The 15,478-nt window shown below is 39.0% G+C and overlaps 1 protein-coding gene across 6 annotated transcripts in view; it reads right to left on the bottom strand.

The window, feature by feature from the left end:
- The window catches only part of Cntn1 (contactin 1), a 297,750-nt gene that overhangs the window by 205,356 nt on the left and 76,916 nt on the right, over positions 1-15,478 (bottom strand). The gene's annotated exons all lie outside the window — the stretch shown is intronic.

The following is a 15,478-nucleotide window of genomic DNA, read 5'->3' as shown; positions in this document are numbered from 1 at the left end:
TTTTATTCTGCTGGTTTGAACTCAATTTGAGTTGAACACTGATTTTATCCTTAGAAGTATTAGCTATGGAATCCTATAAGGCCAATTTGTTGCTATCTTTGAATTTAATTTTCCTGTATTTGTTTTGCACTCTAGCATATGATTAAAGTTGTCATAATTATCACATAGATCTATTACTAAACCTAACAAAATAAAAATATAGGGAGGTGATAAGTAATAAATAAAAATTCTAACAATCAGATTTTAAAATTAATTAGGAGAATGTTCCCTTGAGTGAAAGAATAGTTATAACATAATGCAACTGGGTTTTTAGACCTTAGCCCTAATGTCCAGGAGTCTTAAGTTAGGTCTGACTACTCACCCCCTTATGACAAAGAAATTTGATGAGGGGCAGAGAAAGATTTACATTACAGCCATGAGAAGAGAGTTCTTCAGTACATCTGGAGCATAGATATTAGCTTCAGGTTAAATAGGGAGAATTAGGGGCGGAGAATGAGAACAGTCCCAAGACAAGGTATGGCCTGGTTGGCCATTATCTCAGTCTTTTCCATGGAGGGGTTCTGGAGAATTGCTAGCACTTTATTACTGAAATAGAACAGGACCAAAGTGATCTCTTAAGTTTTTGGTTGTTTGCTAAGATGATAAGAAAGTATTGCTTGTTTGAGAGGCAGATGACCTCTCACACAAGATGCTTATCCGCAAAGAGGCTTCTCAGTGAATCTTCTCTTTCCTCCTGAAGCCCAGGTAATTGCAGAAGGAATGAAGCAAAGAATAGCTCAAATCAAAAGGCACAGATTCAAAGTTGGGGTACTTTTAGCTAACCCACAGGACTTACCAAAAGCATTTTTTGTTTGTTTGTTTTGTGTAGCTGTGCTGGTCTCGGGGCTTGAATTCAGGGCCTGGGCACTCTCTCTTAGCCTTTTGTGCTCACAGCTAGTGCCAGACTCCTTGAACCACAGCTCCACTTCCAGCTTTTTTGGGTAGTTAACTGGAGAAAGAGTTTCACAGACTTTCTTGCCTGGGTTGAATTTGAACTGTGAGTTTTATAGCTCAGCCTCCTGAGTAGTTAGGATTGTAGGTGTGGTCCCATAGCATCTTACAATAGTAATAAAGAGAGATTGAATGTGAACCATAGAGAGGAGGGGACAATTAAGATAAATACTGAAGGACTGACTCTACTAGCCCTGCTCATTTTACACGAAGTATGCACCAGCCCTAAAACACTAGCGATCCTGGTTCTGTGTAGCACTCAAACGTGAACTTAGCAAAATACCAGACTTACATTAAGTCATGGATCCATGGAGGTATTTCAAAATTTGATTGGACAAGGAATATTAAATTATCAAATATCAAGGATTCAAATGCACAAAATAAGAATTCTACACACATTCCCAGCATATATAGAGAAATATTACCACAATGATAACCACAGAATTACTTTTAAGTTGAGCATTAGAAAAATGAATAACTCATGACCAAAGTGCATAAAGCATTAAAATAATATTTTTGAAAAATTTATGACATAAGAAAGTTCAATGTGGGCTGGGAAGGTGGCTCAATGGTAGAGCACTTGCCTTGCATGCCTGAGGCCCTGGGTTCGATTCCTCAGCACCACATAAGCAAAAAGAAAAAAGCCAGAAGTGGCGCTGTGGCTCAAGTGGTAGAGCACCAGCCTTGAGCTGAAGAGCTGAGGGACAGCGCCCAGGCCCAGAGTTCAGGCCCCACGACCGGACCCCAAAAAAAAAAAAAAAAAAAAAAGGAAAGGGAAAGTTCAACGTTTAAAATAAGATGATTTTTAAAAGGTTATTAAAATGTATGCATATGTGTCCTTGCAATATCACAAAATATCAGTAAGTCTATTCATAATCTGGGAGATTATGAGTTATTTTTATTTCCCAATTTTTTCCAAGTGTGTATTTTTAAAACTAAAGTGTTCCTATCATAGAAGATTACACACATATTTTCTCTAATGTTTATAGAGACCTTCTATATTATCACCTCCTTTCTGACATGAAAGGATCCTTAAATGGTTTGCTTCTACTCTTAAGAGTGAATATTTAAAATTAAGTTTCTTTAAGTTCTTCTTACTGCAAAATTATATATTCCTTTTTGTGTGTATGCATGTTGTTACTAGAGCTTAAACTTACAGCCTGGGTGCTGTCCCTTGGCTTTTCCACTCAAGGGTGGTACTCTACTCCACCTCTGGCTTTTTGCTGGTTAATTGAAGACAAGTCTCATAGACTTCCCAACCTAGGATGATCTTTGCACCTCCTGAATAGCTAAGAATATAGGCATAAGCCACCTGCATATGTGTGTGTGTGTGCGTGTGTATGTATCATTGCTTCGCCATTTTGAGAAAGAAAATAAGCCATTATTTCAAGTGATTAAGATGTCTAAGGAACTTAAGTGTTATTCACTGATCGGCAATTCAGTAATCAAAATGCAAATAGTTGGATTAGAATTTCATGTCTTTCTTGCCAAATTTCTGTTCAGAATGATCGTATTAGCATGAGAGCAGAAAGTCATGCTTAAAAAGCAGATTATCTGTATCTGAAAAAAGTCAACCTCAAGGTAATCACTAAAGCAATAATTACATAGCAATTAATATTTATCTCCATGGTTATTATGCTAAATAATCTGTGGAGACTTGAAATATGTAGGAGACACACCTCTCACCCCTTAAAAGATTTTCTAATCTCAGTTGGTGTGTGTGTGTGTGTGTGTGTGTGTGTGTATGTGAGACAGAGAGAAAGAGAGAGAGAGAGAGAGAGAGAGAGAGAGAGAGAGAGAGAGAGAGAGAGAAGGAAATGAGTCTAAAAATTAAAAACATAGGACAAGAAACTAATGCATATAGTGTTTTCTAAGTAGAGAGTACTGATAGGTATGTGATGTATATAATCTTGTGTTTCTCAATAAAAACCATGTATAATGTGTCTAATGTGGAGAACCCAAAAGGAAGAGGTTTCTTGCTTTTGTTGCTTTTTCTTGCCAGCCCTGGGGGTTGAACGCAGGGCCTGGGCAGTGTCCCTGAGCCTCTTTGTGCTCGAGGCTAGTGTATTACCACTTGAGCCACAATGTCATTTCTGGCTTTTTCTAACTACTTTATTGGAGATAAGAGTCTCACAGGCTTTACTGCTCTGGCTGGCTTTGAACCATGATGCTCAGATCTCAGCTTCCTGAGTAGCTAGGATTATAGGCATAAGCCACTGGCACTCTGCAGAAGAAGCATTTTTAGGGAGCATACCTTGACTCCTAGGAGAGAAGGCCCAATCCCTGACTTTGTGGCTCCATCTTGTCTCTGACTACCTTGTTTCATTTCCTTCCTTTTGAGCTATCCTCTATCTTAATCCCTTAGGATACTTACATCCCAGAAAGAACAACAGGATTGACAGAGGAATAGCTTAAGAAAAAAAAGACTAATACTACCTGCAATGTGTTAGAAGTAAAGTCAATGGTGGCCCATTTTCAAGACGTCATTTTGTTCTGAGTGGAAAATTACCTGTTGCTTGCTTGCACAGTGACTTCAGATATGATAAAGTCCATGCACTGGAAAGTCAGGATAAGTAGGGGGTCAGGTTGATTAGCAAGCGGAAGAATGGACCACAATAAAATCAGAAAATGGGTAGAAATTTTATGTGCCACAAAGCACAGAAAAGATTATTTTTACAAAAGAACAGAGGAAGCTGGGCGCTGGTGGCTCACGCCTGTAATCCTAGCTACTCAGGAGGCTGAGATCTGAGGATCATGGTTCAAAGCAGCCCAGGCAAGGAAAGTCCATGAGACTCTTATCTCCAATAAACCACTAGAAAACCAGAAGCTGCGCTGTGGCTCAAGTGGTAGATCACTCGCCTTGAGCTGAGAGCTGAGGGATAGTGCCCAAACCCAGAGTTCAAGCCCCACGACCTACCAAAAAAAAAAAAAAAACAGAGGAGGGGGAAAGTAGAGACAGACAAAACCCCACTTCTAAAATTCAAACAACCTCAGGGGACGCATGTATTTTGAGGGGATTTTTGTTTTTTGTTTTGTTTTTGGCCATCATGGGGCTTGAACTCAGGGCCTGGACACTGTCCCTGAGCTGTTTGGCTCAAGGCTAGTGTTCTGCCACTTGGAGCCTACTTTCAGCTTTCTGGTGGTTAATCAGATTTTCCTGCCTGGGCTGGAACTCAACTAAATGGCAGTCCTCAGGTCTCAGCCTCTTGAGTAGCTAGAATCAGAGGTGTGAGCCACCAGTGCCAGGCTGAGAGGTATATATTTGAATTATCCAATGGAATATAATGTAACTGATGTAATGAACAGGAGAGAAGGTAAACCACAGTACACAGACCAATGAAGAACTGGGGAAGGGTACTGGGTATAAAATTGTTTGTTATAATCTTGGTGAGTGTGCTTGCTAGCTAACAGAAACCTAACTTTGCAAGACTGCCATGAAAGTCTTGCTTTTGATGCACTTTTTGTCCATCCTTGGAGCTTGGATGGGTGAGTGTGTTTCTCATATAAAGAACAGAGACTTCCTTGGCAACAATGGATCCTGGTGTGGCAAATTCAGAGATAATGATCTGAGGTAGTCCTCAACTACACCACAGCCAGACCAATATGACCTGGCCTACTGCCACGGAAATCCTTAATCCTTGCCTTAGTTTTTAATTTCCTATACAACAGGGAGACTGCCATAAGCACTTTGAAGACAGATCTCAGGTCATTAGAACTCTGTTTTGACCAGTGTTCTTCCCACACTGGAAATAAAAGCTTCTTGGCTGACTTCACTGCTGCTCATCTTCTTTCTTGGTCTTCCTGGATGGGAGGCTCAGCCTAGCCCATTGGGAGTCCTTAGAGCCAGAATGTTGACCCTAACTCTTGTAAACACCTAGACAGAACATTTTCTTAATAGTTATTTTATTTTTTCCCTAGTCATTTGGTAGGTACTTATTTCCCCAGAAAGATCAACAAGAGAAACTTTTATGACCTGTTAAATTATGACTTGCTTTCCTTCCCTAACAGCAGGTCACTGAAGGGCTGACAAATTTTCTAAGAGGTTGTTTGTAGTCACACACCTACCCTTAAAAAAATGAATGTTATTGTACACTGCACAGGCCGCTCATGCCTGTAATCCTAGCTACTCAGGAGGTTTGGGATCTGAGGATTACAATTCAAAGCCAACCTGGGCAGGAAAGTCTGTGAGACTCTTATCTCCAATAAACTACCCAAGAAAAGCCAGAAGTGTTTCTGTGGCTCAAGTGGTAGAGCGGTAGAGTGAACAAATAAAACTAAGGTTTAGCACCCAAGCCCTGAGTTCAAGTCCCAGGATGGCACCACACACACACACACACACACACACACACACACACACGTTATTGGAACCTCCTTGGAATATTCCTGCACTTGATTGAGTTTGCTGGCAGGAAAGGATATTGGGAGCCCCCAAAAGGTGATCAATAGGCAAGGCAGAATCTGACCCTAGACTCAGAACCATGATCTAGAAGCTGGCAACAGCTCTGGCCATTGTACCATGGGAACACGTTGAAAAAACAGTGGTGACTGAGCTTCTTCTGGATGAAGGATGGGATCATGAAGCCTATCAGTGAACAGGGGTCGGGTTCAGCCAAGATGTCCCTGGTTTAGTTGGAATATACTGGAGGTCCAGTGAACTATACTGGCTCTGTGTATAGTTGATCAGTCACAGAAAGCAATGGCTGTCCCCTCCTGCCCCCCTGCCTCTGGCAGTACTGGGTGGAGTTAAACTCAGGGCCTCACATGTGGTAGGGGCAGGTAGTACTTGAACTATGCCTCCACCCTTTTTTGTTTGTTTTTTTTTAAAGATAGAATCTTGCTTTTTTTCCTAGTCAACCTGGACCACAATCCTACCTGTGCCTCTGAAGTAACTGGGAACACAGGTGAAGGTTTATTGTTTGGCATGAGGTCTCTAACATTTTTGCCCATGCTGAGCTTGAACCATGATTTTCCCATCTCTGCCTCCCATGTAGCTGGCATTACAGGTACATACCACCTCAACCCAACTAAGAGGATGTACTTCCTTGCTTATCTTTCTGCATTGGATGAAGTAAATTTCTAGGAAATTTAGAAGTGGAAGTGGGGATAAAGATGAGCTCAAAGCCGGGTGCCGGTGGCTCACGCCTGTAATACTAGTTACTCAGGAGGCTGAGAACTGAGGATCATGGTTCAAAGCCAGCCTGGGCAGGAAAGTTGTAAGACTCTTCTCTCCAATAAACCACCAGAAAACTGGAAGTGGAGCTGTGGCTCAAGCGTTAGAGCACTTGCCTTAAAGATGAAGAGCGTAGGGACAGTACCCAAGCCCAGAATTCAAGCCCCATGACCGACAGAAAAAAAAAAAAAAAAGACCTCAGGAAGAAGATAGTGAGCTTCCTCTTTATGTGTACATGTCATGTTTACAGTTGTGCACTTTTATTAAAATAAATAGTAAGTGCATTTGAAATCTAAATGCCTCTATTATTTTAGTGATGAAATGCTGGCTCAGAGAACCGACATGGTTTGCTTAGGAAGTCATATATGATAATTTGAAAAGCTAGTGTTCCATTCCATTTGACACTGACATTCAATTCTCTATATAACAAATACCAAGATTTTTTTTAAAAAAATGTTTTATTGTAAAAATACTGTACAGAGGGTTTATAGTTACATGAGCAAGGTCATGAGTACATTTCCTATCAAGCATTGTTACCTCCTCCTTTGTTTTTTCCCTACCCTCCCTTCGATCCCACCTCCACAACTAAACTCCTCTCACCACCCCCTCACCCCCAGCCTAAAGTGTAAAGTTCATTTTTCACCATAGTTAGTGTCTTGTACATCTCATTGTTACAATGGGTCAACCTGTATCCCTATTTAAGCATTTTGTTTTTTTCCCGTCCCCTCCCCGAATTAGAGAAGTGTATAGACAAGATGCAAGGCACTGACATCAAATACAGTGAAAACAGGAGTTATACCATGGGGGAGGAACATACAAAGAAACAAAACAAAATCACATGTTACATTATAAATATGTTAGGAACAATAGCAAGAAAGAAAAAAAAAACACTTGTGTCCCTATCTTGGGGTTCATTTTGCTTAACATCATCTTATATGGTCATATGTACATAGCTTTTGACCTTTTCTGCTTGTCCCAGACATATGCTAGTTATTGTTTAGGAAAACCATAGGACCTGTGTTTCTTTGGGCCTGGCTTACTTCACTTAATATAATTTTTTCCAAGTTTTTCCATTTTCTAACAAATGGGAATATGCCACATTTTCTTGATCCATCATCTACTGAGGGCCATCTGGGTGGTTCCATATCTTAGCTATGGAGAACAGTAGCTTTAGTGTGGTATTTTGGGTAAATGCCCCAAAGTGGGATTGCTGGGTCATAGGGGAGCTCTATGTGGAGACTTTTGAGGAACCTCTATACTGCTTTCCAAAGTGGTTGAACAAGTTTACACTCCCACCAACAATGCAGTAAAGTTCCCTTCTGTCCACATCCCCTCCAGCATCTGTTGTTATTAGAGTTCTTGATTATAGCCATTTTAACTGGGGTGAGGTGGAATCTCAATGTTGTTTTGATTTGCATTTCTTTTATGGCTAGAGAGGTTGAGCATTTCTTCATGTGTCTATTGGCCATTCTTATTTCCTCTTCAGAGAAGTGTCTCTTTAAATCGTTAGCCCACTTATTTATCGGGCAGTTGTTTCTTTAAGGATTTGTTGTTGGGGGATTTAATTTTTTGAGTTCTAAGTATATTTTATTTTATTTTTTTGGGGTCCAGTCTTGGGGCCTGAACTCTGGGCCTCAGCTCTTCAGCTGAAGGCTAGTGTTCTACCACTTGAGCCACAGCACCACTTCCGGCTTTTTCCTTTTTGCTTATGTGGTGCTGAGGAATCGAACCCAGGGCCTCATGCATGCAAGGCAAGCACTCTACCACTGAGCCACCTTCCCAGCCCTCTAAGTATATTTTAGATATGAGATCTTTGTCCATTTTATGGCTAGTGAAGATCTTCTGCCAATCCATGGGCTTTCTATTGATCTTGCTAGCTATGTCCTTTGCCATGCAGAAGCTCTGCAATTTCATGCAATCCATTTGTCCAATCTTTCTTTGATTTGTTGTGTTTCTGGGTCTCTATTGAGAAAATTTCAGCTAGTGCCTAGGAGACCTAGAGTTTCTCCTATTCCTTCCTGTAATGTTTTCAGGGTATCTGCTTTGACTTCGAGGTCTTTGATCCATTTGGAATTGATTCTGGTGCAGGGTGATATATAAGGATCTAACTTTAGTTTTCTACAGGTATTTGACCAATTTTGCCAGCATCATTTACTGAGAAGGCTTCCTTCCATTCTATTTTTTTAGGTCCCTTATCAAAGATTAGGTGGCTAAAGGTCTGTGGGTTCATTTCTGTGTTTTCAATTCTATTCGATTGGTCCTCAGGTCTGTTCTTGGGCCAGTAGCAAGCTGTTTTGATTACTATGGCTTTGTAGTAGAGTTTGAAATTTGGTATTGATATTCCTCCAGCACTGTTCTTTCTGCTAAGCGCTATTTTCACTATTCGGGGGCTTTTATTGTTCCATATGAATTTTTGGGTTACTTCTTGTATTTCACTGAAGAATGAGGTTGGAATATTGATAGGTATTGCATTGAATTTGTAGATAGCCTTACCAAGACTTTTTATCTTGATAAAATACCCAGATAAAATGGTACATCAAGCAAAATCCATTAAATCAGTCCTAGTAATATACACATATAAAAAGCACCATATAAATGCTTTCATGCAAGTCTGAGAAAATAAAACCTAATATTTGTTTTATGAAAGGTTCACAGTCATTTTATTTCAATCTTCATTCAATCTATGGCACTAAATCCCTCTGTGCCTGTGTGGAATTCCTTTTTATTTAATAAAGAATTATTTTGATGGTCTAAAATTAAATGTCATGAGGTTTTCTTAATGGTACTCACACCCAAGAAAACAAAACTATGACTGTTCACATCTAATCTATAATTCATTCTAATTGATGAGGATTTCAAGTTATTAAGATTGAAAATAATTAAATAGTGCAATAGAAACACATCGTGTGTGTACTGAATGGTATCTAATGGCACTGAAAGATGCACTAGGACTTTAAAACATCATACTGTTCCCCAAAGTACTATGCGGCAGTATAATGCTGTTGGCTCATGTCTGTAATTCTAGCTACTTAGGAAGCTGATCTGAGAATGAGAGTTTTTGTCCAGTCTGGGCAGAAAAGGCTGTGAGATTGTTACCAGCAATTAACTAGCAAACCAGCCTTAAGCCAAAAATCAAGTAAAGCAAGAGGCTCAAAAAACAAAACAAAACAAAAACAAACCCCAGAGTTATAGAGTAGTAATCACTAGTGTTAAGTAAATTACTATTGGCACTAGCTGATAAGCACTGAGTAAATTATATTACTTAAAAGAACTGATGGAATTGTTGAAAATATAATATAAAAATATATAAAGGTACTGGAAGTGATGCTGTGGCTCAAGTGGTAGAGTAATTGCCTTGAACTGAAGAGCTCAGGGACAGCACCCAGGCCCAGAGTTCAAGCCCCATGACCAGCAAAAACAAAATAACAAACAAACAAACAAACAAACTATATATATATATATATATATATATATATATATATATATAAAGGTAGAAAACTTTTAAAGTAGTATGCAAATGAGTTTAGCTTATAAAGAAAAAAGTATGACTTTATGCTTATAACTTTTAATTCATGAAAAATTAATATGAAAGAAATTTTGTTAGGAGCATAGATTTCTTTCTCCCTCCTTCCCTCCTTTCCTCCTCCTCCCTCTTTCTCTAACTCTGTGTTTGTTCACACTCAAGGCTGGTGCTCTGCCACTTGAGCCACACTTCACTTGCAGCTTTTTCCTGGTTAACTGGTGATGAGTCCTGTGGATCTGTCTGCCTAGGCTGGCTGTGAATCTTGATCCTTAGGTCTCAGCCTCCTGAGTACCTAGAGTTCTAGGTATGAAAACAGCCACCCATGCTGGCCTCCCTTGTTTCTCTAGCTACTTATAGTTATTTGTGGTTGGTGCTCTTCAGGCTAATTTTCCTGTGTACAGATGTAATTTTCTTGGATTTTATCAGATTCGCTTATCTTATACATTTACCTCTGATGATTAAGTAGTTTCTATCTATATTATCACTATTAAATGCAATCTCTCTTTAACTCCTACCCTATAGATTCTTCAACAATCTCACTGGGACTAACACTTGTAGAAATCATTATTTTGAAAGATTTACCAACCTGCCTCTTGTTTAATGGACACGGATTATGTGAGACCCACACTAGGCCTCCGAGTTTTATATCCGCAAAATCACTGCTCCCATAAATGAAAAAATCAGAATGATAGGGTTTGAGAAAGACTCAGCCTATTTCTGTTGGCTTTGAAGATGATGAAGTAGCCCACAAACCATGGCATTCAAGGGTCATCTTATAGTAGAAAGAAAAGAAGGAACTCAAGCCTAAAATCAAAAGGAACTGAATTCTGCCAAACAATCTAAATGAATGAGAAAACATTTCTTCAAAGGAACACAGCCTGAAAATGTTTTATTTTTTGTGTGTGCAGGTATTGGGACATAACCCAGGAGCTTTCACTAAGCTGTTTTGCTCAAGGCTAGCATCCTACTACTTCAGCCACAGCTCTATTTCAGACTTTTTGGTGGTTAACTGGAAATAAGAGTCTCATGGAGTCTTTCCTGCTTGGACGGGCTTCAAAGCATGATCCTCAGATCTCAGCCTCCTGAGTAGCTAGGATTACAGTTTTGAGCCACTGGCACCTGGCAACATCTTAATTTTAATCTGGTGGTATTTGTACTGGATATGCAGAACTACAAGATAACCCTTTGTTATTTTATGAAGAAACTACCTCTGGATTAATTGGTTATCAAAGAAATTTAAGATTTAATGTTATTAAACATATTTTAATATGTTATTAAACATATTTATTTTTCCCATGTCTGGTTCAAAGAAATTTCCAAAAACTGAAATTTTTTAAATCTTTCTTTTTTTTTTTTGGTCCGGTCGTGGGGCCTGAACTCTGGGCCTGGGCGCTGTCCCTCAGCTCTTCAGCTCAAGGCTAGCGCTCTACCACTTGAGCTACAGCACCACTTCCGGCTTTTTTCTTTTTGCTTATGTGGTGCTAAGGAATTGAACCCAGGGCCTCAGGCATGCAAAGCAAGCGCTCTACCACTGAGCCAACTTCCCAGCCCAAATCTTTCTTTATATTAGGTCTTTGCTGGGTTTATCCCATCTATTTTATTCCTCATACATTGTGATTAAACTTAACTCCTTCCCTTCCTTTCTTTCCTCCATTTCTTTTCTTCTTTCTTTCATGTCTTTCCTTCTTTCCTTTTTTGTTTTATGCCAGTATTGGAGCTTAAACTCAAGAGCTGGGGCCCTACCCTTTAGTGTTTCATTCAAAGATGGCACTCTACCACTTGAGCCACAGCTCCACTTCTAGCTTTCTCTGGTGAATAATTAGAGATTAGAGATTCATGGGCTTTGCTGCTTAGGCTGGCTTCAAATCCCAGTCCTCAGATCTCAGCCTCTAGAGCAGCCAGGATTACAAGTGTGAGCCCCTAGTACCCATCCTAACCCATTCATTTAGAATTTTGAAGCTGGAATTTGCCATCATACAACAAAGGATTTCTTTAACATCTACTCAGTGACTATGAATCTGGAAACACTCTAAAATTCCAGATATGATTTGGTGGACCACACTGATGAGTTCTGCCACCACAGCTGAATGAAGACTAACATATTTGGGAATCACAAGGGCAGGTTTGCTCCTCTCCCATCAATGGAAACATCTAGATAAGCATATCTCCTTGATGAAATTGACAGTGGTGTGTTTCTTCTATACCCTTCTTCTTGAAGTGCTACCATTTAGGGTTTCTCAGTGGAGAACTTTCCTCCTGGATTTCAAGTTGGACTAGCCATAGTCTTATAATCCCAGCTTTGCATTTGCTTACCACTCTTGAGTCTTAATTTCACTTCAATTTTATTCCTTTTGAATTCTTTGCTTTTTTTCCCTACCAGCTCTGAAAAACATTGGGAAAGCAGTTTCTTATACTCATATTTATAGAGTTTTTCATTTATCACCTGCTAGAAAAGGAACCCTTCAGGTAGTTTTCTAAACATCTCTCAACATGTTGCCAAAAAATAGAAGTGACTCATTTCATTTGCCTGTACAACAGAGGTTCATTATCTTAAACAATAACTTTTCCACTCAATTTCTCTTTTTGTGCCCCAGTATTGAAGCTTGAACTCAGGGCCATGAGCTCTCATTTAGTATTTTCACTCAAGACTGGTGCTCTACCAAATGAACCATACCTCCACTTCTGGCCTTTACTAGTTAATTCAAGACGAGAGTCTCTCTTACTTTCCTGCTCTGGCTAGCTTTGAACTGTGATCCTCAGATCTTAGCTTCCTAAGTATCTAGTATTATAGGCATGAGCCACTGGTACCTGGCTCTATTTTATTTATTTTTCAATTAACATTATATTACCAAACAAAGAAACAAAACCTAATGTGAAGGGTAAACCAAAGGAGGAGGCTGCAATGCTTGGTAAGAAATGTACGCATTATCCTGCCCATGTAATTGTAACCCCTCTGTACAGTATGTTCACAAATAAAATTAAATTAAATTAAAAAAAAAAGAAATAATAAAAAAAGAAACAAAACCTAAACAAAATGCTTGAAGTTTAAGGATCAGGCATAGGAAGCAAGAAATTATTCAGTTTCTATCTTCTTTTTGTGTACATTTTTTATTGTACAAATGCTGTACAGAGGGGTTACAGTTACATGAGCAAGGTAATGAGTACATTTCCTATTGATCATTGTTGCTTCCTCCTTTGTTTTCCCACCATCCCTTCCCTCCCACCTCCACACCTACCCCCACACCCTTGCCGAAGTTGTAAAGTTCATTTTCACCATAGTTAGTGTCTTGTACATCTCTTTGTTACAATGGGTCAACCTGTATCCCTATTTAAGCATTTTGTTTTTTCTCTTCCCCTCCCCGAATTAGGGAAGTGTATATACAAGATGCAGGGCACTGACATCAAATACAGTGAAAACAGGGGTTACACCATGGGGGAGGAACATATAAAGAAACAAAAAAAATCACATGGTACATTATAAATATGTTAGAAACAATAGCAAGAAAGAAAAAAAATATTTGTGTCCCTATCTTGGGGTTCATTTTGCTTAACATCATCTTATATGGTCATATGTACATAGCTTTTGGCTTTTTCTGCTTGTCCTACAACATGTACTAGTTATTGCAAATAAGGGAAACCATGGGACCTATGTTTCTTTGGGCCTGGCTCAAAGGACATAACTAGCAAGATCAATAGAAAGCCCACGGATTAGGAGAAGATCTTCACTAGCCATACAATGGACAAGGATCTCATATCTAAAATATACTTAGAACTCAAAAAATTAAATCCCCCAACAACAAATCCTCAAAGAAACAACTGCCTAATTAATAAGTTGGCTAAAGACTTAAAGAGACACATGAAGAAATGCTCAACCTCTCTAGCCATAAAAGAAATGCAAATCAAAACAACACTGACCAGTTAGAATGGCTATAATCAAGAAATCTAATAACAACAGATGCTGGAGAGGATATGGCCAAAAGGGAACCCTACTGCATTGTTGGTGAGAGTGTAAACTTGTTCAACAACTTTGGAAAGCAGTATAGAGGTTCCTCAAAAGACTCCATATCCCACTTTTGGGCATTTACCCAAATGATCACAAACAGGACCATACTAAAGCTACCAGGCACAACTATGTTTATTGCAGCATTATTTACCATAGCTAAGATATGGAACCAACCCAGATGCCCCTCAGTAGATGAGTGGATCAAGAAAATGTGGTATATATACACAATGGAATTCTATGTCTCCATCAGAAAGACTGACATTGCCCCATTTGTTAGGAAATGGAAAAAATTATATTAAGTGAACTAAGCCAGGCCCAAAGAAACATAGGCTCCATGGTTTCCCTTATTTGCAATAACTAGTATATGTCTGAGACAAGCAGAAAAGGTCAGATAAGATGATTTTAGATGAAATAAACCACAAGATAAGGACTCAAGTGGTTTTTCTTTCTTGCTATTGTTTCTAACTTATTTATAAGGTGATTTTTTTTGTTGTTGCTTTGTATGTTCCTCCCCCATGGTATAACCTCTGTTTTCACTGTATTTTTTTTCTACTGTATTTGATGTTGGTATAATTTGGGAAGGGGAAGGGAAAAATATTGTTTAAACAGGGATACAGGTGGACCCTTTGTAACAATGAGATGTACAAGATGCAATGTCAAAAAATGAACTTTATAACTTTGGCTGGGGAGTGGCAGGGGGGAAGGGTAGTCGTGGAGATGGGAGGCCAGGGATGGAAAGGGAAAAACAAAGGAGGAGGCAACAATGCTTGATAAAAAATGTACTCATTACCTTGCTCATGTAATTGTAACCCCTCTGTATGGTATTTTCACAATAAAAAAACTTATTAAAATACAAATTAAAAAATTTTAAAAAGACTTAAAGAGAAAGTTCTCTGAAGAGGCAATAAGAATGGCCAATAGACACATGAAGAAATGCTCAACCTCTCTAGCCATAAAAGAAATGCAAATCAAAACAATATTGAATTTCTATTTTCTTATGTACAGTTTTTCAAGTGTAAATAGCTGTGTTTTATTTTTAAAAATGCTCATGTGATAGATATATTTAAAACACCAGCTTCATACACTGCTATTTTTATATTAATTCTTCCAGAAGAATCACCCACTTCAACATTTTAATAAATAAAGTTACTGGAGTTAACATCTTATCTTTACATTTTTCCTTTAGCCAACTTCCTATATCCTATAAGATCTAGGAATCGGGCCCCCCCATCAATAGCTGCTTGAAAAGCAAAACAGAGAAACCAAATTCATCTTCTCTAGAGAACCTGTTTATACTATTTCTATATGTTTTGATTTTTTTCCCTTTTTTATTAGAGGAAAAAGCTTAAGACATCTTTCTGTTTTCCTTAATTCCTTGTATCTAATCTGTCACCAATACTGTCATTATTTATGACCCTGGCTGATAACATATACAACTTCCTTTTTATTTCTACTGCCTCTATTAGGATAAACCGTCATTTCAAGCAGTGTGTGTGTGTGTGTGTGTGTGTGTGTGTGTGTGTGTGTGTGTGTGTGTGTGTGTGTGTGTGTGTGTGTGTGTGTGTGTGTGTGTGTGTGTGTGTGTGTGTGTGTGTGTGTGTGTGTGTGTGTGTGTGTGTACTGGTTGTGGGCCTTGAACTCAAGGCCTGAACACTCACTTAACTAGCCCCAGCCTAGTGCTCTAACAATTGAGTTTCACTTCCACTTCTGGCTTTTTTGCTGGTTAATTAGAGATAAGAGAACTTTCCTGCCTGGGCTGGCTTTAAACTGTGATCCCCAAATCTCAGCTTTC

The sequence above is a fragment of the Dipodomys merriami genome, unplaced genomic scaffold (genome assembly GCF_024711535.1).
Source record: "Dipodomys merriami isolate MVZ:Mamm:240054 unplaced genomic scaffold, mDipMer1.0.p SCAF_10, whole genome shotgun sequence".
NCBI lineage: Eukaryota > Metazoa > Chordata > Mammalia > Rodentia > Heteromyidae > Dipodomys > Dipodomys merriami.
Note: the sequence above shows the minus strand (reverse complement) of the source record. Positions and strands in the feature narration are given on the sequence as shown.